Below are 23,983 nucleotides of genomic sequence, written 5' to 3' on the forward strand. Positions count from 1 at the left end.
CCAGGCTCAATCGATCCTCCCACCTCAGCCTCCCGAGTAGCTAGGACTATATGCACACCACCATGTCCAGCTAATTTTTGTATTTTTTTTTTTGGAGAGAGAGGATTTCATCAGGTTGCCCAGGCTGGTCTTGAACTCCTGGCCTCAAGCGATCTGCCCACCTCGACTTCCCAAAGTGCTGGGATTACAGATGTGAACCACCATGCTTAGCTATTTTACATATTTTATAGTTTACATATCAGTTTGTATTTTTCTCATATTTTTATTAGTACTTTTTATGGTATATTTGTATAATATTCTTTCCTGTTTATGCAACTTTTATAATTTTAATAGGAATATAACAGCCTATAGATTTATTTACCATATTATCATATGACTGTTCTCTAATGTTTTGCACTCTTTTCAGTTATTTCTAGATGATGATACATTCAGGTTTATCTGATTAAAAGGCTTTTTACAAAGTTTCTGATTTTGAGTACCTTGTACATGAAGGCTTATAATTATGTGAGTGTAGGGACATGTTCACTATTAAGAAATGTTACTATTCTCTGAAAGCTTTTCCTTAACAAGGTGTCCATATTGAAATCCTTCAGTTGTATGGATAACACAGTTTAGTGGTGACTTTGATAACTAAAAATCACAAATTTTTATTTCTTCTTTATTCTCTTCCAAGTATTTCTAATAACATCTAACTGCTTTACCCTTTCCTTCTCCCAATATACACACCCTTATTTTAAGGCAAAAAAATAAATGGGATGACTTTCGCATCCTTTTTCCTTTATCAGCCTCTGTTGGATGTCATGATACTTGGAAGTAAAATGACTAAGTGGCAGAAAGATTCAAGGAGGATATCACTGGATATGTAAACCGAAAAACTCAAGTAATTAGTTTGTGAATACTAAGACTTATTTGGGCACAATTAAAAACTCTAGGGCAATGAAAGAATATGTGAATTATAATCAGCACCAGAATTTTCATTTAAACTCAGGCATCCTTCCCATGCCCACTAGTAGACCAAATAGATGAGCCTCACAAGATGCATTTTGTGTACTAACCTTATCCTTAGCTTAATTTTATTTCCCTAAATATTCTACCTTTGCCTTGATCTCTATTTTGTGCATACACTACTGGATGCATTTCTGGTGATTGAGTAGTGTTTACACACCACTGCATCGTGAATATACAATTTTGAATCATTTTTGGAACAAACATATACACATAAACATTTCCCAAATTGTAGCTAAGACAAAGATGAAACAAAACTCGATTATCAATGCTGTTTGGTTTCTATTTTACAATCCTAGTGTTAGAGACTCTTGAATGGAAAAGAACACCAAGAATTCAAAATATTTTAAGCAAATTTAAAAAGCACGATGTGCTCACTTGGTGCTTTATAAACTGCCTGTGCTCAGCTGTTCTATACGAACATACCTATATTATGCCCTAAGGATACTCTGTAATTCCCAGGACTTTAAAAAACAAATATTCTCTCTCATACTATTCAGGTTGCTTCAAGTAAATTTTTGGCTTGTATGTCAAAGAAAGCTCAGTATGTAAAAAATAAAGATGTGTTTGTGCTCAAACACTAGCCACACAAGGACTCTGTTGAATAGCAAGAGAAGCCCATGTGCCCCATTCTCAGGGCTTATATTACTAATGATTAACTGTGCCTCTAATTATCTCTATGCTAAATTAATGTAGGGTCATTAGAAAGATACGTATTTGCTATTTTTCAGCCTTTAGCCAGATACAGGATTTTTTTAAAGGGAGAAATAAAAGAGTTACCAGGTACAGTAGCTTGAAAGCAATAAAAGTTGACGTGTACCCCAGGTAGGTTACTGTATTTGACAATTACAACTTTCTATCAAGCTTGTTCTTGAAATTGAGTGCCACAAATTGTACTCCAATATTCCTTCCTTCCTGCCTTCCTTCCTCCCTCCGTGTCTCTCACTTTCCTTTCCTTTCCCCCCTCCCCTCCCCTCCTCTCCTTTCCTTTCTAAAAAGAATAGAAATACCAATCTAGTGCTGGAAATGAAGTTGGAATATTCAGAGATGTCACCCTGAGACCCTCAAATACAAGAAATGGCTAGTGAATGACCTCACCTAGGAGTTATGCCTTGTAAATTGGTGTGCTTTATCTTGGTCTCAGGCAGTTTAGAAACAGCAGATTCGGGATGAGGAAAATCACCAGAAGATTTTCCAGGTCCCAAGAAGAGGTCAGAGTCTCATTGGGCATAACCTTTCTTTACCCATTAACGGAGTCAGAACCTTGGGCTGGATTAAGGATTATGGAGAGGTACCCAAAGCCACAGGCTGCTAGGAAGAACCGCCCTTCTGGGAGTATGCAGTCCAGGCCCACCTGGTAAGGCCACTCCCAGAACTAAGAAAGGTGAAGATTATGAAAATAAATAATTCAAAATCTCAGCTGTTGAAACTTTATTTTGAGCCTTCAGGGAATGTGATTATGGAAGCTGAGTCACATAAATAGGCAGCTGTAACCTTTGTTTCTCTGATTATAGATTAGCCTTTTCCTTACCTACATTGTTTGGTAAAGTGTAGTAAATTACTAAAGGATGACAGGGAAGATCCTTTCTCTCTAAGTGTGGATCTTCATTATAGACTAGCCGCCCTCTTTCCTCTTTCACACAAAGGCTTCATGGTTATCACACTATCTAGGATGGAATGTTAAATACTTGCTTTTAAATTGGAAAGGAAATGAAAACAAGCTGTATGGAAAAGAAAACGAACTAAATTGTCACTCATAAACCAGCCTTGTATAGAAAATGGTATGATCCTGCTAAACTTCTCTGTTTGCTGTATGGAAGCAAGTTACTTAACGTTTAACTTCGAAGCACTGACCCCATTTCTCCAGAATCCATGTTTCTTGGATGGCCATTCCCAGCTTTTTGCTTGAATAAACCTTTTGAAACTGGATTCTGATCCTTTTGATTGTTTGAGGTCGACAAGATCAACAATTTCCCAGAACAGTGTAGCAGGAAGGACTTCAGCGGGGCCAACAAGGAATTCCCAAAAGTAAACTAAGTACCTGGACCCCCAGAGCCCCAGCAATGGACACAAGACACCGTTCTTGGGCTTCCTTCCCACCACAGACAAGGTGATTTCAAGCAGATGCTTGGGAAGCTTGCGAAGGACACTGGTATTGGGCAAGCAGGCTCAAGCCTGGTTCCACCAGTTGTGAGGTGTGGAACCTGGGCCAGGACACTAACTTCTCCTGTTTTCAAGGGTTAGATTAGCTGTCTTCAGAAGTCTCTTCTAATGCCTCTAATCACCTCTGAGCCTTGAGGTCCTCAACTTTAAAATGAGATCACATTATCTCATTTCCAAGAAAGCTGCCTGCGCTTTTGAAGCAGGAAATTTCCCTGACACCCTTGCAGGTGGGAACTGCGGTGCACGGTGCTGGATCTAGCTGGCTGCTCTGGCACTGGCAGGGGCAAACTCCACTCACTTGGACCCATTGCACTTCACCCCTTGCAGAAGGGAGTCCGCAGGTGAGCAGGTACAGGAGCTGGGGTGAGTGTTTCTGGGCATCAGCCGGAGCGAACTCCGTGCGGAGTCCTGAGGCAGCGTCTAGTGGTTGCCCGCTACCCCTGAGGCCCCAGAGGGCATGTGTTTTAGCATTCTTAGCTTTTTCCATCCACGGACGGCTGAAGTGTTAACAGTTCAGTGGGCCCTCTGCCTTTTCACATGAGACGGTTGCTCTCTACTGAGAGCACAGGGTCAGTGTGGCAGCCTTTAGCATTCTCCCCCATGGCACCCAAGCTCTTGTTTGGTGTCCAGGAATAATCAGGTCACATGAATGGATTGAAGGGTGGTGAATGTGGAGGATTTTATTGCCGATGAACGTGGCTTTCAATGGAGGGGAGCTGAAAAGGGGATAGAGCGGGATAATCTTCCCCCAGAGTCTGGCCATCCCTGGCCAGACTCCTCCCTGAGGTAACACTGTCAAGCCATCCCTCTGAAGTCAGGCTGCTTCTCTCCAATGTCTAGCTGCTTCTCCTCTTCTCCTCTCTCTGCTGCTGGAGACTGGGGTTTTTATGGGCACAGGATGGGTGGCAGGAGGGCCATGGGTGGTTTTGGAAAAGGCAACATTTGAGCGGGAAAACAAGAATGTATGTTCTCACTTTGGGCCATGAGTCCAGGCTTCAGAGTGAGGCCCTTGCTGGAGACTGCCCTCTTCTGCCCAGAATTTCTCTGCCTCCTGTCCCTATCGCTTTCTCCAGCTTTTATGCTAAATATAAGTAAGTTGGTAAGGTTCGGTACAGTGGCTCATGGCTGTAATCCCAGCACTTTGGGAGGCCAAGGCAGGTGGATCACGAGGTCAGGAGTTCAAGACCATCCTGGCCAAGCTGGTGGAACCCCATCTCTACTAAAAATACAAAAATTAGCCACGCTTGGTGGTGTGTACCTGTAGTCCCAGCTACTCAGGAGGCTGAGGCAGGAGAATCGCTTGAACCTGGGAGGCAGAGGTTGCAGTGAGCTGAGATCGTGCCACTGCACTCCAGCCTAGATGACAGAGTGAGATTCCATCTCAAAAAAAAAAAAGCAAGTTGGTAAAACACGAAGGAAGAAACATCGGAGGAAAACACCCATGATCTCAGCTAGGGATTCTTTAAGTTCAAAGATGAAAGTTTAAAAGAGAAGATGCACAGAATATCATTTATTCCATGTTGTCTCAAAAAACAACTGCCAGTCCACAGCCTTGTCTCAGAGGTTCTGAGGTGATTTGTTTTTTGTTTCTAAGTTTATAAAAAAAGTATTGTTCAGGAAACAATACTGGGAATCAGAAAAGAACAAAAAAGTCGCATATCATTACATCAGTCTCTCTCTCCCTCTCTCCTTTTCTCCAGGTCCTAACCCGCCTTTGTTCTTATGCACACACACTTTTTACAGTGATAAAATTAACCTGGGGATAGTAGCTGAATTTCATTTGACTAAGATTTATGAAAACAGCATTGTTCTTCTCTTGGGGTATTTGCAGAAAAGAGATTGAAATCATCTGTGGTTTTTTTAAATGAAAGCCATAGAGTAGTTCTCCGGTACATAAATTAATTTTGGCTTGATTAAATAATTACTGGCAAAGGAAAAAATATTTTTAATTATTGCAGAAACATATCTCGCCATGTCATCATGCTAGGCACTACATTAAGCAAATTAATTATGTGTCTTTTTGCCCTTTGGGAGCTAATCTAAGATGAACGTTGATGAGTAAATAAGTGTAGAAGAACACTTATTGACAAATGACTACATGCATTCAGTGGATAAATAGACGGATAGCTTCTCCATCCTGCCCTTAGGCTGTAATGTCTGTATCCCTTTCTCATCTCTTCCTGCCTCCCTAAAGAGCTGAGTAGCTCCACCAATACAGGCTCTTCATGGGAATTCCAGCTCGAAGCACAGATGCTGGAGTCCATAGAGCTTTTATTTTTTATTTTCAAATCCTTTAAATAAAGTATTTACTATACTGGCAATATATTATAGCAGCTCTGCCTGAAATAAAAATAAATGCAAAAATTCATGCACAAACTCACCAACTCAAATATATCCAAGGTTGTATTGTTTCTGTTTTTCCTTATATATTGCAGCTGTGAAAGGAAAATAAATCTTGGAGCCCCCAAATCCCTAAGCTAAAGGGAAAAGTCATGCTGGCAACTGCTTAGGGAATCTTCCTCCCATTCTCTTCAGTTATCCCTCTGCTCACAGATAATTTTATATCTGATTGCCTCCTTTGGAAAGGCTAATCAGAAACTCAAAAGAATGCAACCATTTGTCTCTTACCTCACTGTGACCTGGAAGCCCCCGCCTGCTTCAAGTTGTCCCACCTTTTCTGGACTGAACCAATGTAAATCTTACATATACTGATTGATGTCTCATGTCTCCCTAAAATGTATAAAACCAAGCTGTGCCCCGACCACCTTGGGCACATGTCCTCAGGACCTCCTGAGCCTGTCACAGGTGAGTCCTTAACTTTGGCAAAATAAACTTTCTTAATTAACTGAGACCTGTCTCAGATATACTGAACACATACTGTATGTCAGGGCTTGCACTAAACATTTCAAGTGAATTGTCTTGTATATTATCTCTTATAATTTAAAAAATTATTTACAATCAGTATTCTGCTGAAATATCTCATAATTTTTGATGGCGATATATGGAGATTTTTGTAAATTTTTTGAGATAAAATTCATATAACATAAAATTTACCATTTTAAAGTATATAATTCCCTGGTTTTTAACATTCAATGTTGTACAACTGTCACCAATCTCTAGTTCCAGTATTTCCATTACCCCCCAAAAATTCCACACCTGTTAGTCACTCCCCCCTTCTCCCTACCCCCAAAGGCTCCTGCTAACCACTAATCTACTTTTCTGTCTCTATGGATTTGCCTAATCTGGCATTTCATGTAAATGTAATCATACAAGATGCAGCCTTTTGTATCTGGCCTATTTCACGTAGCAGGTTTTCAAGGTACATCCATGTTGTAGCATGTGATTTTTTTTTTAAAAGCACTTTTCATTTAACGTTATGTCATAAGCATTTCCCCCACATTAAACATCTTCATCTTTTTTTAATTGTTATTATACTTTAAGTTTTAGGGTACATGTGCACAATGTGCAGGTTTGTTACATATGTATACATGTGCCATGTCAGTGTGCCGCACCCATCAACTCGTCATTTAACATTAGGTGTATCTCCTAATGCTATCCCTCCCTCTTCCTCCCACTCCACAACAGGCCCCGGTGTGTGATATTCCCCTTCCTGTGTCCATGTGTTCTCGTTGTTCAATTCCCACCTATGAGTGAGAACATACAGTGTTTGGTTTTTTATCCTTGTGATAGTTTGCTGAGAACGATGGTTTCCAGCTTCATCCATGTCCCCACAAAGGACATGAACTCATCATTTGTTATGGCTGCATAGTATTCCATGGTGTATATGGGCCACATTTTCTTAATCCAGTCTGTCGTTTTTGGACATTTCGCTTGGTTCCAAGTCTTTGCTATTGTGAATAGTGCCACAATAAAGATACGTATGCATGTGTCTTTATAGCAGCATGATTTATAATCCTTTGGGTATATACCCAGTAATGGGATTGCTGGGTCAAATGGTATTTCTAGTTCAAGATCCCTGAGGAATCACCACACTGACTTCCACAATGGTTGAACTAGTTTACAGTCCCACCAACAATGTAAAAGTGTTCCTATTTCTCCACATCCTCTCCAGCACCTGTTGTTTCCTGACTTTTTGATGATGGCCATTCTAACTGGTGTGAGATGGTATCTCATTGTGGTTTTGATTTGCATTTGTCTGATGACCAGTGATGATGAGCTTTTTTTCATGTGTCTTTTGCCTGCATAAATGACTTCTTTTGAGAAGTGTCTGTTCATATCCTTCACCCACTTTTTGATGGGGCTGTTTGTTTTTTTCTTGTAGATTTGTTTGAGTTCATTGTAGATTCTGGGTATTAGCCCTTTGTCGGATGAGTAGATTGTAAAAGTTTTCTCCCATTCTGTAGGTTGCCTGTTCACTCTGATGGTAGTTTCTTTTGCTGTGCAGAAGCTCTTTAGTTTAATGAGATCCCATTTGTCAATTTTGGCTTTTGTTGCCATTGCTTTTGGTGTTTTAGACATGAAGTCCTTGCCCATGCCTATGTCCTGAATGGTATTGCCTAGGTTTTCTTCTAGTGTTTTTATGGTTTTAGGTCTAACATGTAAGTCTTTAATCCATCTTGAATTAGTTTTTGTATAAGGTGTAAGGAAGGGATCCAGTTTCAGCTTTCTACATATGGCTAGCCAGTTTTCCCAGCACCATTTATTAAATAGGGAATCCTTTCCCCATTGCTTGTTTTTGTCAGGTTTGTCAAAGATGAGATGGTTGTAGATACAAGACATTATTTCTGAGGGCTCTATGCTGTTCCATTGGTCTATATCTCTGTTTTGGTACCAGTACCATGCTGTTTTGGTTACTGTAGCCTTGTAGTATAGTTTGAAGTCAGGTAATGTGATGCCTCCAGCTTTGTTCTTTTGGCTTAGTATTGACTTGGCAATGTGGGCTCTTTTTTGGTTCCATATGAACTTTAAAGTAGTTTTTTCCAATTCTATAAAGAAAGTCATTGGTAGCTTGATGGGGATGGCATTGAATCTATAAATGACCTTGGGCAGTATGGTCATTTTCATGATATTGATTCTTCCTACCCATGAGCATGGAATGTTCTTCCATTTGTTTGTATCCTCTTTTATTTCATTGAGCAGTGGTTTGTAGTTCTCCTTGAAGAAGTCCTTCACATCCCTTGAAAGTTGGATTCTTAGGTATTTTATTCTCTTTGAAGCCATTGTGAATGGGAGTTCACTCATGATTTGGCTCTCTGTCTGTTATTGGTGTATAAAAATGCTTGTGAATTTTACACATTGATTTTGTATCCTGAGACTTTGCTGAAGTTGCCTATCAGCTTAAGGAGATTTTGGGCTGAGACAATGGGGTTTTCTAAATACACAATCACAACATCTGCAAACAGAGACAATTTGACTTCCTCTTTTCCTAATTGAATACCCTTTATTTCCTTCTCCTGCCTTACTGCCCTGACCAGAACTTCCAAGACTATGTTGAATAGGAGTGGTGAGAGAGGTCATCCCTGTCTTGTGCCAGTTTTCAAACGGAATGCTTCCAGTTTTTGCCCATTCAGTATGATATATTCAGTATGATATTGGCTGTGGGTTTGTCATAGATAGCTCTTATTATTTTGAGATATGTCCCATCAATACCTAATTTATTCAGAGTTTTTAGCATGAAGGGTTGTTGAATTTTGTCAAAGGCCTTTTCTGCATCTGTTAAGATAATCATATAGTTTTTGTCATTGGTTCTGTTTATATGCTGGATTATGTTTATTGATTTGCATATGTTGAACCAGCCTTGCATCTCAGGGATGAATCCCACTAGATCATGGTGGATAAGCTTCTTTATGTGCTGCTGGATTCGGTTTGCCAGTATTTTATTGAGGATTTTTGCATCAATGTTCATCAGGGATATTGGTCTAAAATCCTCTTTCTTTGCTGTGTCTCTGCCAGGCTTTGGTATCAGGATGATCCTGGCCTCATGAGTTAGGGAGGATTCCCTCTTTTTCTATTGATTGGAATAGTTTCAGAAGCAGTGGTACCAGCTCCTCCTTGTACCTCTGGTAGAATTCGGCTGTGAATCCATCTGGTCCTAGACGTTTTTTGGTTGGTAAGCTATTAATTATTGCCTCAATTTCAGAGCCCTTTATTGGTCTATTCAGAGATTCAACTTCTTCCTAGTTTAGTCTTGGGAGGGTGTATGTGTTCAGGAATTTATCCATTTCTTCTAGATTTTCTGGTTTATTTGCATAGAGGTGTTTATAGTATTTTCTGATGGTAGTCTGTATTTCTGTGGGATCGGTGGTTATATCCCCTTTATCATTTTTTATTGCATCTATTTGATTCTTCTCTCTTATTAGTCTTGCTAGCAGTCTATCAATTTTGTTGATCTTTTCAAAAAACCCGTTCCTGAATTCATTGATGTTTTTGAAGGGTTTTTATGTCTCTATTTCCTTCAGTTCTGCTCTGATCTTAGTTATTTCTTGCCTTCTGCTAGCTTTTGAATGTGTTTGCTCTTGCTTCTCTAGTTCTTATAATTGTGATGTTAGGGTGTCAATTATGGATCTTTCTTGCTTTCTCTTGTGGGCATTTAGGGCTATAAATTTCCTTCTACACACTGCTTTCAATGTGTCCCAGAGATTCTGGTATGTTGTGTCTTTGTTCTCATTGGTTTCAAAGAACATCTTTATTTCTGCCTCCATTTTGTTATGTACCCAGTAGTCACTCAGGAGCAGGTTGTTCAGTTTCCATGTAGTTGAGCGGTTTTGAGTGAGTTTCTTAATCCTGAGTTCTAGTTTGATTGCACTGTGGTCTGAGAGACAGTTTGTTATAATTTCTGCCCTTTTACATTTGCTGAGGAGTGCTTTACTTCCAACTAAGTGGTCAATTTTGGAATAGGTGTGGTGTGGTGCTGAGAAGAATGTATATTCTGTTGATTTGGGGTGGAGAGTTCTGTAGATGTCTATTAGGTCTGCTTGGTGCAGAGCCAAGTTGAATTACTGGATATCCTTGTTAACTTTCTGGCTCATTGATCTGTCTAATCTTGACAGTGGGGTGTTAAAGTCTCCCATTATTATTGTGTGGGAGTCTAAGTCTGTTTCTAGGTCTCTAAGGACTTGCTTTATGAATCTGGGTGCTCCTGTATTGGATGCATATATATTTAGGATAGTTAGCTCTTCTTGTTGAATTGATCCCTTTACCATTATGTAGTGGCCTTCTTTGTCTCTTTTGATCTTTTTTGGTTTAAAGTCTGTTTTATCAGAGACTAGGATTGCAACCCCTGCCTTTTTTTGTTTTCCATTTGCTTGGTAGATCTTCCTCCATCCCTTTATTTTGAGCCTATGTGTGTCTCTGCACGTGACATGGGTTTCCTCAATACAGCACACTGATGGGTCTTGACTCCTTATCCAATTTGCCAGTCTGTGTCTTTTAATTGGAGCATTTAGCCCATTTACATTTAAAGTTAATATTGTTATGTGTGAATTTGATCCTGTCATTATGATGTTAGTTGGTTATTTTGCTCATTAGTTGATGCAGTTTCTTCCTAGCCTTGATGGTCTTTACAATTTGGCATGTTTTTGCAGTGGCTGGTACCGGTTGTTCCTTTCCATGTTTAGTGCTTCCTTCAGGAGCTCTTTTAGGGCAGTCCTGGTGGTGACAAAACCACTCAGCATTTGCTTGTGTAAACTATTTTATTTCTCCTTCACTTATGAAGCTTAGTTTGGCTGGATATGAAATTCTGGCTTGAAAATTCTTTTCTTTAAGAATGTTGAATATCGGCCCCCACTCTCTTCTGGCTTGTAGAGTTTCTGCCGAGAGATCAGCTGTTAGTCTTATGGGCTTCCCTTTGTGGGTAACCCGACCTTTCTCTCTGGCTGCTCTTCACATTTTTTCCTTCATTTCAACTTTGGTGAATCTGACAATTATGTGTCTTGGAGTTGCTCTTCTCGAGGAGTATCTTTGTGGTGTTCTATTTCCTGAATTTGAATGTTGGCCTGCCTTGCTAGATTGGGGAGGTTCTCCTGGATAATATCCTGCAGAGTGTTTTCCAACTTGGTTCCATTCTCCGCATCACTTTCCGGTCCACCAGTCAGACGTAGATTTGGTCTTTTCACGTAGTCCCATATTTCTTGGAGGCTTTGTTTCTTTTTTTTCTTTTTTCTCTAAACTTCTCTTCTCTCTTCATTTCATTCATTTCATCTTCCATCACTGACACCCTTTCTTCCAGTTGATCGCATTGGCTACTGAGGCTTGTGCATTCGTCACATAGTTCTCGTGCCTTGGTTTTCAGCTTCATCAGGTCCTTTAAGGACTTCTCTGCATTGGTTATTCTACTTAGCCATTCGTCTAATTTTTTTTTCAAGGTTTTTAACTTCTTTGCCATGGATTTGAACTTCCTCCTTTAGCTCAGAGTAGTTTGATCATCTGAAGCCTTCTTCTCTCAACTCGTCAAAGTCATTCTCTGTCCAGCTTTGTTCCGTTGCTGGTGAGGAGCTGCGTCCCTTTGGAGGAGGAGAGGTGCTCTGATTTTTAGAGTTTCCAGTTTTTCTGCTTTGTTTTTTCCCCATCTTTGTGGTTTTTATCTACCTTTGGTCTTTGATGATGGTGATGTACAGATGGGGTTTTGGTGTGGATGTCCTTTCTGCTTGTTAGTTTTCCTTCTGACAGTCAGGACCCTCAGCTGCAGGTCTGTTGGAGTTTGCTGGAGGTCCACTCCAGACGCTCTTTGCCTCTGTATCAGCAGCGGAGGTTGCGGAACAGCCGATATTGGTGAACAGCAGATGTTGCTGCCTGATCGTTCCTCTGGAAGTTTTGTCTCAGAGGGGTACCTGGCCGTGTGAGGTGTCAGTCTGCCCCTACTGGGGGGTGCCTCCCAGTTAGGCTACTTGGGGGTCAGGGACCCACTTGAGGAGGCTGTCTGCCTGTTCTCAGATGTCCAGTTGCATGCTGGGAGAACTACTACTCTCTTCAAGGCTGTCAGACAGGGACATTTAAGTCTGCAGAGGATTCTGCTGCCTTTTGTTTGGTAGTGCCCTGTCTGTAGAGGTGGAGTCTACAGAGGCAGGCAGGCCTCCTTGAGCTGCAGTGGGCTCCACCCAGTTCGAGCTTCCAGGTTGCTTTGTTTACCTACTCAAGCCTTGGCAGTGGCGGGCGCCCCTTCCCCAGTCTCGCTGCCGCCTTGCAGTTTGATCTCAGACTGCTGTGCTAGCAATAAGCAAGGCTCCATGGGCATAGGACCATCTGAGCCAGGCGAGGGATATAATCTCCTGGTGTGCTGTTTGCTCAGACCATTGGAAAAGTGCAGTATTAGGGTGGGAGTGACCCGATTTTCCAGGTGCTGTCTGTCACCCCTTTCTTTGACTAGGAAAGGGAATTCCCTGACCCCTTGTGCTTCCCGGGTGAGGCAATGCCTCGCCCTGCCTCGGCTCATGCACGGTGCGCTGCACCCACTGTCCTGCACCCACTTTCCGACACTCCCCAGTGAGGTGAACCTGGTAACTCAGTTGGAAATGTGGAAATCACCTGTCTTCTGAGTCGCTCACACTGGGAGCTGTAGACTGGAGCTCTTCCTATTCGGCCGTCTTGGCTCCACCCCACATCTTCATCTTTTAAAAACACTGAGTCACTTTGGCTGTTTGGATGGACTTGCCTGTTGACCATCAGCCAACTATTAAATGCTCCAATCCTTGACAATTTTGCTGACTGTTGCTGACTTTTCCTAGTGACCAAAGAGGCAAGCATGCAATATCAAGCAAAGGTTCATATTAGCATACATTTTTAGGTTTAAGTTTTAAGGTAAGAAAGTACAGTAAACCCATTCTTTGTAGTATGTTAATTCAAAGAGAGGCAATAACAGATTTGCGTTTATTAATATCCAAATATATCCCAAGCACTATATTGAGTGCTAGAGGATTTGAAGGGGAAGAGTTAAAAAAAATATATAATTGTGTTATTAAAGCAATAAAAATGTTTTCCGTCTTCGGTGACTCCACCATCAACAGGAAATGTGGTTTGCACTGTTTTGTCAATAGCAACGATTGTTTACATTGAGTCATCTTTCCCTCTTGGTCTACCACCTACAATTAAGAATTCAGTCTGACTCAGAAGAAAAGTTGATTTGGGTAAAGGTCTAATGGATTTCTCTAGGGTAGGATTTGGGCCTGCAGGAAGAACTGGTTTTCTCTGACACATGACTGTGTTAAACCAGCATCTCTGCACCCAGGAAGAGGGATTGCTGCTTCTCCCAGGACCTTGGATCTTGAAGCTTCTCCTGAATCAAAGGTTACATTGTATTCTGCATCATTAACATACTGAGTACACTTAATTGTGCTTTCAGTGCTTTAATTAGTGGTCCATATTGGAGGGTTTTGACAATTCAATTATCCAGACTTTATCCACAATATTCCATTGCCCACCATGAGAGATCAGAGTTAGTTATGTCATGGAAATTGAGAGAAAGGGAAGAATTGGGCCCTCTTTTTGCATGCTCCACTGTTTCATATTTTCTTCCTCTCCACAAACCTCCTACTTCCTGTCAAGCCAAATAAAAATAAGAGCAAAAAAGGAAAGTAATCAAGTCATTCACTTTCCATTATTTATGGTGCATTTTAAGGAAGCTCTTCATTATTCAAGTTACTCTCTCAGCCTATTTGGTCTAAATAAATAAGAAAATATATGCACAATATTTGCTTCATTGTCCAGCTCAACTTTATCACCTGGTAGCATTCAAGGCATGTATCTTACAGGTGACTGAGAACTCTAAAAGAGACTAGGCCCATGGACCATGAGCAAAATGACACTATTGTGGTGAAGTAATCAAGTAAATATATATTTTTAAAATGAGACCAGGTATGGTGGCTCACACCTATAATTCCAGTACTTTGGAAAGCCAAGGTGGGAGCCTAGGACTTTGAGATCAGCCTGGGCAACATAATGAGACACCATCTCTACAACACATAAAAAAAGTTTCATTTTGACTCATGGCAGAGGCTATCTATTATCTAATTCATCCTTCATTCCTCATTACACTTATTCATCCATTCAGCTGCATATTCATTTGTTCACTCATACATAGGTATACTATCCTAATATATACACATCAAACACTTATTGAGCACCTACACAAATAGGCATCACGGCACACTGTGTGACTACAAAGACATCTGGATGCATGGCCCCTGCCCTCAAGGATGGAAGACAGTACAGTTTCATCAAGAGAGTAGAGACATTTGTCTGGGAAAGGAAGAGTACGAATTCGTAAGACTACTGCAAAGGCTTAAAGGTCAGAAATCTGGGATATCTTGGCACATTTAAACAGCTTCCAGCAATTCAGTATGGCCTGTAATTAGGTAGATGTACGTAACTGCACAAGTAAAAAGAGGCAGATGGTGAAGGATCCCATACGCCAAGGATTTAAAGCTGATCCTGAAGGCAGTGGGAAGTCTCTGGAGGATTTACTCCTTCATTGGAAGGAGTTTTGCATTAGAAAGCAGTGTGTGAATCCTGTAAGTCGCTGCTGTGATCCAAGGTGAGCAGTGTTAAAAAGTGGAGAAGGGGAACAAATTTAGGAGGTGGAAGAGTTAGTATTTGGTGATAAATTATATGGCTGAAGGTGGAAGGCAGTAGAGATGAGGAAGAAAGTGAAGTTCTGGGGTTCTTGTTTTCTAGCTTGGGTAACAGGATGGGTGGTGATACCTACCACAATGGGGAATATGGATAGTTCTAAAGATGATGAGTTCATTTTTGGATGGGACATTGAGGGGAAGATGCTTAATGAAGACACGGATATGTGTGTACAGAGCATAAGAAAGTGATGTGGATGAGGTGTGTTGATAAGGGTATGAGTGTCACAAACAAAGAAGTAAGGGTAGATGAGGCCGCATGTATTACAGCCAACTCGGAATGTGGACTGAGAAGCATGTACTGTTAAGTTTAGGGCTCAATTTATCAAAGCTCTGGTATCATCTCTGTATACCTTAGATCCTCAACCAATTTTACTTCTTCCCACCTTCTTGAACCAGAATACTCTCAAACTATAAGAAAATCTAACTTGCATTTTTTTGTTTGTTTGTTTGTTTTTTGAGACAGAGTCTTGCTCTGTCTCCCAGGCTGGAGTGCAGTGGTGTGATCTCGGCTCACTGCAACTGCCGCCTCCCCAGCTCACGCCATTCTCCTGCCTCAGCCTCCCGAGTAGCTGGGACTACAGGCACCGGCCACCATGCCCAGCTAATTTTGTTTTTGTATTTTTAGTAGAGACGGAGTTTCACCATGTTAGCCAGGATGGTCCCGATCTCCTGACCCTGTGATATTTTTTTCCAAATAAAACATTATGGTTGAGGGTCCATTGTATCTTCCCCTATTCCATCCTCTCTTAGATAGATTAGATAATCACTGATTTGAGCCTACTTTTTGTCCATGCCTTTATACATCTACTACTCATGTCAGTTTGTGCTTGAAAAATCTAACTCACATGGTATCAGTCTGGATGTATTCTCTTGCCTTGCATTTTTGAAATTCTTTTGTGTTTTTGAGATAATATTAATACAAGTAGATCCAGTTAATTCAAAGTGCTGTTCAGTATTCCATATCACATTCCCTATTTTGTTTTCTATATGACTAAATTCTGCTCTTATATAATAAATTCTTTCCATCTAATTTTTAAAGGTTTACTATGTTATTTTTCTCACTTTTGGAGTTGATCGCTTAGCTCATTATCATTATCTTTGTGAGTTTTTTGTTGTTGTTGTTTTGTTTTGTTGTAGAGACAGGGTCTCACTGTGTTGCCTAGGCTGGTCTCAAACTGTTGGCCTCAACTGACCCTCCTGCTTCGGCCTCCCAAAGTGCTGGGATTATAGCTTTGTTTTTGTTTTTCAGTATATGCATATAAGACATTTCCTTCTAAATTCTGTGTTGGTGTCCTGTGAATTATTATACGGTATTTTTACTTTTGTTTAGTTCTAAATATCTTATAAATCTCTGTTGTGATTTTTTTCTTTGAACTGTAAATTCCTTGAAAAAATATGATTTTCAGTTTCCAAATGCAGGGGTCCTTGGAGGGTTTTTATATATTCCTCATTTTTTATCTCTCTGTGACGCATTGACTGATTTTTCTCACACCTATCTTGCAGTTTCCAATCCTTACATCAGTTGCATTTACTGGATGCTTAATTCATTCACTGAATTTTTAATTCCACTCTCTCTAAGTTTCATTTCTAGAAGTTACAGTATCCTTTTCACACTATCATTTTTCTATTACCTAGTTTCTATTCCACCTGTTTTTCTTTAGTTATTCTAAACATATTTAGTATATATTATTTCAGACTGTCCTATCATCTCCAGTTTGGGGGATACCTATTCTCCTACTGGGTCTTTTCCTGCGTAGTTTGTAATTTTTGATCATAGGCTTGTCTTTTGAGGAGGGGGTTGGCTTTTTTCTGAGTTGTGAAAGTCTACCTACAGACTACTTGCTTTTTCTGGGGACTTAGAAGTTTCAAGTCCTCCAGAACAGTTTTCATATTAATTTTTCAGCTTGATAAATCAGCATTACACAGTGGTGTAAATTTAGATGATGCGCTGAGGGAAATATAAATCTGGATTTTAATCTTCTTATGGGTGCCCTCTTTACCTCTTATTTTAGCCATGGGCAAATGGCAAACTTTCTTAAGGTTTTCCTTAGTCACTAGGTAGAATTTCTCTGCTCTTATTTCCAAGGGCAGGGCCAAATTTTGTGGTTCCAGACTTTATGTCAAGGTTTGGTTTAAACTCCTTCACTCACATGGGCCAAGATCATATCTCTTTTCCCCATGTGGATATTAAGACCCCTGTCTCCCATTATTAAAGCTTGTAAGTGGGTCTTGCTATGGTTGGTTTGTCCTCACCAAAACTCATGCTGAAATTTTATCCCCACTGTGGCAGTACTGGAAGGCAGGGCCCAGTGGGAGGCACTTGGGGTCATGGGGCTGGATCCCTCATGAATAGTTTGGTGCTATTCTTGCAATAGTGAGTTATCACTCTGGCAGGACTGGATTAGTTCTCATGGGAATGGATTAGTATACTCAGGAGTGGGTTGTTATAAAGCCAGGATACCCCTCAGGTTTTTCCTCTTTGTACAGATCTGCTTCCCCTTTGACCTTCTCTACCATATTTTAAAAATAATTTTATATTAGTTATTAAATTATATACACATGGCCCAAGATGAGATGACTTTCTCTACCATATTTTGATGCAGCTCGAAAGTCTTCACCACAAGCCAGGGCCATGCCCTTGAACTTCCCAGCTTACAGAGTTGTGACCTAAATAAACATCTTTTCTTTATAAGTTACCCAGTCTCAGGTCTTCTATTATAGCCACACAAAACAGATTAATACAGGTCTAGACCTTAGCATCAGATCTTGTTTATACTTCTAGCTTTGAGTTCCCTTTTTATTTCTGGTACAAGGGGATTTCCTTTATTGCTTTTGAGTTTGGGTTTGGCTCTGGCTCTGCAGTGATCTGGAAGGGACTTTTAGATTTCTATGTGTTTGAGATGGTGGGAGAACCCATTCATATTAGCTCAACTACCATATTACTAGATGTGTGACACCACCATCAATTATTTATTCCTTACCCTTTACAATATGCCCATTTTAAGATGGATAATGGAGTCAGTAAATATTAAAATTGAGAGTTCCACAATGTATAGGAACAATCTTTCTACATCAAGAACTCGTTATATTAAAACAATCATTGCTTTTCCAAGTATTCCCATGTATGCACGTAGGATCAATTAGCCAACAATCATTTATAGATCACCTAATTTATACTATGCATTGGCCAAATGGGGAAATATAGATGACAGTAATGTATAAACAAAGGGCCTTTAATATACACAATGGAATAAGGCATGTTAAATCACATGAGGCATTTTGAAGGAAGAAAGGAATTCAGCAGTAACCCTTCAGTAGGCAGGCTGTTTAAGAATAGACTGTTCAAATCTTGGCATCACCACTTTATTAGCTGTATTATCTTGGACAAAATACCCTGTAGCCTGTGCCTCTGTTTCCTCACCTATAACAGTGGGAATAACAAAATATCAACCTCATAGAGTCATTAGGAGATTTTAAAATGAGACTATATGTAAAGTACTTGGAATAAAAAGTACCTGGCTTGCACTGTAAGCACAGCTAATACATGTTGGCTATTATTGTAGGCTATATACTCTTTATAGATTTTCTCATGAAATGCTCAGAAGAGTTTTGGCTTTGACAGGTAAGTCATGGTTACAGAGCTAAAGAGCAGCAGAGTCAGAAGTTGAGAGAAATTAATGTTAAATATTTTTGGTATGACCAAATTAACAAAATTCTTTCCTCAGTCTATGACATTTATTTTGGTAGAGAAATATAAACTTTTCTTCTATAAATTAAAAACTTGAGTTAAAATTATGATATATAATGTTTAATATTTATACCACTTGATATCAACAAAATAAAAGTCTTAGGGTCTTAGTCGTACTAGAACAAATGGCATGTGGAAAAAAAGAAAAGGCATTTGGTGTCTTCTGAAATAATTTCCAATGTGACTCAATAACTTAATTAAATTCTGCAGATATTTACTATGTCCAAGGACCTGTGTTAGGTCCAGGGGTGGGAATCAAGGTATAAAAATGGATGATGTAAGACCCTTCCCTCAAGGAGCTCACATCTAATGAGAGTCAATCATAGATGTAACTCAGCACAGGCAGGAGTCACAGCGGGGTACTGAACAATGGAAGGTGGAAGTATTGAGCTGTGGGAAGACAGGGAGGGGGAGGAAGAGGAAGGGGAGAAGGCTGGGGAAGATTCAAGAGTAAACACAAATAGGTACCTATCTCAGGATTTTTATGGAATTGTTTACAAGTGCTTCAGGGAAATGCTAGTTGATCAAAAGATTGTGTTTCTTCGTCCAGTAATTAAAGGAAGCTGCAGTCAGTACTAGGATGGTAATATGGTTTGGCAGTGTCCCCACCCAAATCTCATCTTGAATTGTAATCTCCATAATCTCCATGTGTCAAGGGAGGTGACCTGATGGAAGGCGATTGGATCATGGAGGTGGGGGTCTCCCACATGCTGTTCTCATGATAGTGAATGCATTCTCATGAGATCTGATGGTTTTATAAGTGTTTGACAGTTCCTCCTTCACACGCTCACACTCTCTCTCCTGCTGCCTTGTGAAGAAGGTGCCTGCTTCCCATTTTGCCATGATTGTGAGTTTCCTGAGGACTCCCCAGCCACACAGAACTTCGAGTTAATTAAACCTCTTTCCTTTATAAATTACCTAGTCTCCGGTATTTCTTTATAGCATTGTGAGAACAGGCTAATATAGATGGCATCAAGAGTATACCAGGTGAAATCCATGGAAGCCATGAAAAGAAAGAGGAAGACTGACTCACGTGGACATTAGGCTGAATAGCCATGTGAGATGTGCAGGGATAGAGAGAATATAATGTAAATCTATGCTTCTTAAACTTTGATGTGCCTTGAATCACCTTGGGGTCTTGTTAAAAGGCAGGTTCAGGCCGGGCGCGGTGTCTCACACCTGTAATCCCAGGACTTTGGGAGGCCGAGGCTTGCAGATCACGAGGTCAGGAGATCGAGACCATCCTGGCTAACTCAGTGAAACCCCGTCTCTACAGAAAATACAAAAAATTAGCCAGGCGTGGCAGTGGGCACCTGTAGTCCCAGCTACTTGGGAGGCAGAGGCAGGAGAATGGCATGAACCCAGGAGGCTGAGCTTGCAGTGAGCCGAGATTGTGTCACTGCACTCCAGCCTGGGCGACAGAGTAAGACTCCATCTCAAAAAAAAAAAAAAAAAAAATGGCAGGTTCAGATTCATTAGAACTCTACTTGGAATAACAAAGAAGGAAATGGGCCTAGCAAGGGCATCCATAAGACCTTGCTACCAATGGCAGCACTCGCTTTGAAGAGCCTAAAGATGCTGCTGCAAGCCTCAAGCAAGTGGACACTAAGGTACGGTTCAATCAACATGCAAACAAGTGGGGCCGCTCCCTTTGTGAAGGTCCTGAATAAATAATTGTCTTTGCTGACTTTTTCTCCCACTGAGCTGCCACCATCAACAGCACTTGCCCCTTCGCTCTTCTGCCTCAGTGTGAGCCTCCAGGCCTTCCATAAGGTAGACAGATATAAAGTCACAGTTGAGCCTAAATGAGGGAAAATGACACTAGCCAGCCATTGTGAAGCTTCTACCCATACCGTCTCAAACAGCAAACTCATCATGACAAGAAAAAATGTGCTGCAAATATTCTTCCTGGATGATGATGGGGTTCATCTGCCCCAGAATTTTTCTTTAAGAGCAATTCTGAAGCAAAAACAAGGTATCCATGCCACCATGGATAAATATGTGATAAACCCACAAGCTTCCTCAGCCACCATGGCACTTTCTACTATACCAGATGTGACCACAGCTTTCCTTGAGGTGGCAGAGAGGATTAATGCAGGGCCTCAACAGTAAACCCTCTCCAAACAAAGTGCTTCCTTCTCACCCCCAGACTCCATTTTTGAGCGTAAATCCTGATGACCTTCTAAATACTTACAGGTAAATAGGAGGTAGGACCTGGTAGAGACAACCAAGCTTCACAATATGGCAGAAAAAAAATTAAAAATTTTCTTGAAAAATGTTGCTTTGCAATATATTCAAAAAAGAGAAATGTGCAAATTATGTATCTGGTAAGGGTCTAGAATACATAAAGAATTCTTACAACTCAACAATAAAAGGACAACCAAATTGTTAAAAATAGACAAAAGATTTCAATAGACATTTCTCCAAAGAAGATATACAAAAGGACAATAAGCATATAAAAAGATGTCCAATATTATTAGTCATTATGGAAGTATAAGTCAAAACCACAATAAGGTGTTACTTTGTACTCATTAGAATGGCTTTTTAAAAAAACACAAAAAAGAGAAAATGATATATGTTGGTGAGGATGTGGAGAAATTGGAATCTTTTTGCCTTTGTGGTGAGAATGTAAAATGGTGCAGCCTCTGTGGAAGACTGTTTGGCAGTTCCTCAAAAATTAAACATAGAGTTACCATGTGAACCAGCAATTGCGTGCCTAGATATATACCCTCTGGAATTGAAAACATGTCCTTACACAAAAACTGTACAAGAAATGTTCACAACAACATTATTCCTAATAGCCAAATGTGAAAACAATCTAAATGCCCAACTTATAATTGGATAAACATAATATTGTATGAGCCATAAATAGGAATAAAGCACTGCTGCATGCTATGGTATGGATGAGCCTTGAAAACATTATACTAAGTGAAACAAGCCAAAGAAGCCAGTCACAAAAGTCCATGTATTATATGATTCCATTTGTATGAAATGTCCAGAACAGGCAAATCCAGAAGCAGAAAGCAAATGAACCAAATTCATTTTTACAATGGGGAAAAAAGAAAAGTAGATAATAATAAAATTAAATGGGATTCATTTAATTTTGATTGGTTGATAATTTGATGGCTTTTTCATGAGGTGGGAAAGCTGATGACATCACAGTGAAACTTTTTCCTTTAATCATACTAATAGCACAAATATTGCCAGAGATGTGACATTTTGCTCAAACTTCCACTTGGCAGGATGTGTGTGAGCCTATCAGATCTGAAAGTCTCACCATCTGGAAATAACAATTTGAAAACCCAAATGAAGGCAGACATGTTTATTAACAGCTCAAAAGATGATGATCAATTTAAAGAAAAGTTGTGATTACAGATTGTGGAACATAGCCTGTAAAGGGAGATGCTTAAGAGCTTAATTTTCAATTACAGTGTCTAAAGATAAATCAAAACAGCCAACAGAAAACCAGGATTATTTTGAGAACAGTGTGATCTGAAAATCCCTATAGAAAAAGTAAAATAAAAGCTAATGGCCTAAAAAAATCAACTGTCATTAATGAATTACTTGCATACCTGTGCATACAACCACTTTGCTAAGCTCTGTGGAGGATACGTGGTCTGGGTCCCCATGTGGTTTACAATCTAGGTGAAGATGTAAGACACAGCAGAAATTTCCATGAGTCACCTATCTGGAGTTGAGTATGTCCTACCAGTTACTAGCAGTGTGACCTTACATAAGTTACTGAATCCCTCTAAGCCTCTGTATCCTCATCAGTTAAAGAGAAATGAGAAGAGTACCTATGTCATATGGCTGTCCTGAGCATTAAGTGAAATAATGAATGCACATGACTTAGCCCTGCCCTTGGCCTGCAGGAAGGCTCAATAAATATCTATGATTGAATAACAACAACAGATAATAATAGCACAAGTAGAGAGAGCAGAACTTTCAAAATTATTGCCTGGTGTAAGTAAAAACCAAGCAGGATCAGATAATGAAAAGAGGAGCTAAGAATCTGGATTCTAATTCCATTTCTATCACATACATACTTACCTATGTCATTTAAATTCTCTTGCTTTTTGATTGCTTTATCTAAAAACTTCAGTGAGGGTATCTCAAGAATGTTGGGTGAACCCAAAGAGAAAATGTACATAGGAAACACTGTGTGATCTAAACCAGTGTCATGCATTATTCTTATTTTAGAATGTATTTCTCTATTATTATTTGTTTCCATTTCATTGAAGATCATTCAAATTATACAAATAGTTATGGTATAAAATTTAGAGGCCTAAAGACACACTCCCAGTGGAGGATTGAACAGAAACTTCTCTTTAGAGCAAACAGAAACCAAAGTTTTATTTCAGCTCAGTTTGTAGTTGTCTAATAAACAGTCCTGCAAACTAATAAACAGTTCTTCAAACATCAGTCTTATAAATACAGCTGAAAGGGGTTGGAGACCCTAAGGCAGACAGAATAGTGGAAAAACATGACACAATTAGACACAACTGGGCCCAAACCACTCATCATTTATTTTCTAGCTTTGGGACGGAGCGTAAAGGACAGCCTCTAGGTGCCTTGATTTTGCTATAAGTCAAGAAGGAATGATACCCGACTCAGACTCAGGGTGAGTATTAAATGCAATAAATCATAAAGTGAGAAAATTCTTCTTCTTCTTTCTTCCTTCCCTGTCACTTCTGCCTCTCCCCTCAGGGAGTGGAGCCATCAGTGCTGAAAGGTGGTAGAGGCAGCAGAGTGACCTGATATTTTTCACTCTACCTTGATGGACAGAATGGGACTGATGGCTTCTCCATGTGAAAGAAGCTACAGACACTACATTGACAGGCAGCTGGAGTTGAATAGGGCATGAGGCCTCCATCACCACAGATTCTAAACAAATGAAAGATGTCTACAGAGGGAGAGCACAAAGATACTTAAAAACCATGCTGTAGGCCAGGTGCAGTGGCTCACGTGTGTAATCCCAGCTGTTAGGGAAGCTGAAGTGGGATGATCGCTTGAGCTCAGGCTGCTGAGGCTTCAGTGAGCTGAGATCATGCCACTGCACTCCAGCCTGGATGACAGAGTGAGACCCTGTCTCAAAAAAAAAAAAAAAAATACTAACAAAAAAACCATGCAGTAGAAGAAGAACCTTTTCACCATTGAAGGAAATAACCCCTCCTTGGTCATCTGTCCTAAAATCAAAAAAAGTAAGGACTTCATTCTTTTTTTTTTTTTTTGAGATGGAGTATTGCTCTGTCACCCAGGCTGGAGTGCAATGGTGAGATCTCGGCTCACTGCAACCTCCGCCTCCCAGGTTCAGCAATTCTCCTGCCTCAAACTCCTGAGTAGCTGGGATTATAGGCACCCACCACCATGCTTGGCTAATTTTTTAATTTTTTTTTACTTTTAGTAGAGATGGAGTTTCCCCATGTTGGCCAGGCTGGTCTTGAACTCCTGACCTCAAGTGATCCACCTGTCTCAGCCTCCC

General features: G+C 40.2%; 1 protein-coding gene across 2 annotated transcripts in view; it reads right to left on the reverse strand.

Annotated features, from left to right (window-relative positions):
* The window catches only part of SLC1A1 (solute carrier family 1 member 1), a 95,743-nt gene that overhangs the window by 43,375 nt on the left and 28,385 nt on the right, over positions 1-23,983 (reverse strand). The window contains exon 1 of one of the 2 annotated variants that reach the window (XM_063609197.1): positions 19,631-20,862. The exons of the other annotated variant lie outside the window; for it this stretch is intronic. The gene's annotated coding sequence lies outside the window, so the exon portion shown is untranslated. Of the gene's footprint in view, positions 1-19,630; positions 20,863-23,983 lie in introns of those variants that run through there. 2 annotated transcript variants of the gene reach the window in all.

Source organism: Symphalangus syndactylus, chromosome 9 (genome assembly GCF_028878055.3).
Source record: "Symphalangus syndactylus isolate Jambi chromosome 9, NHGRI_mSymSyn1-v2.1_pri, whole genome shotgun sequence".
Lineage (NCBI taxonomy): Eukaryota > Metazoa > Chordata > Mammalia > Primates > Hylobatidae > Symphalangus > Symphalangus syndactylus.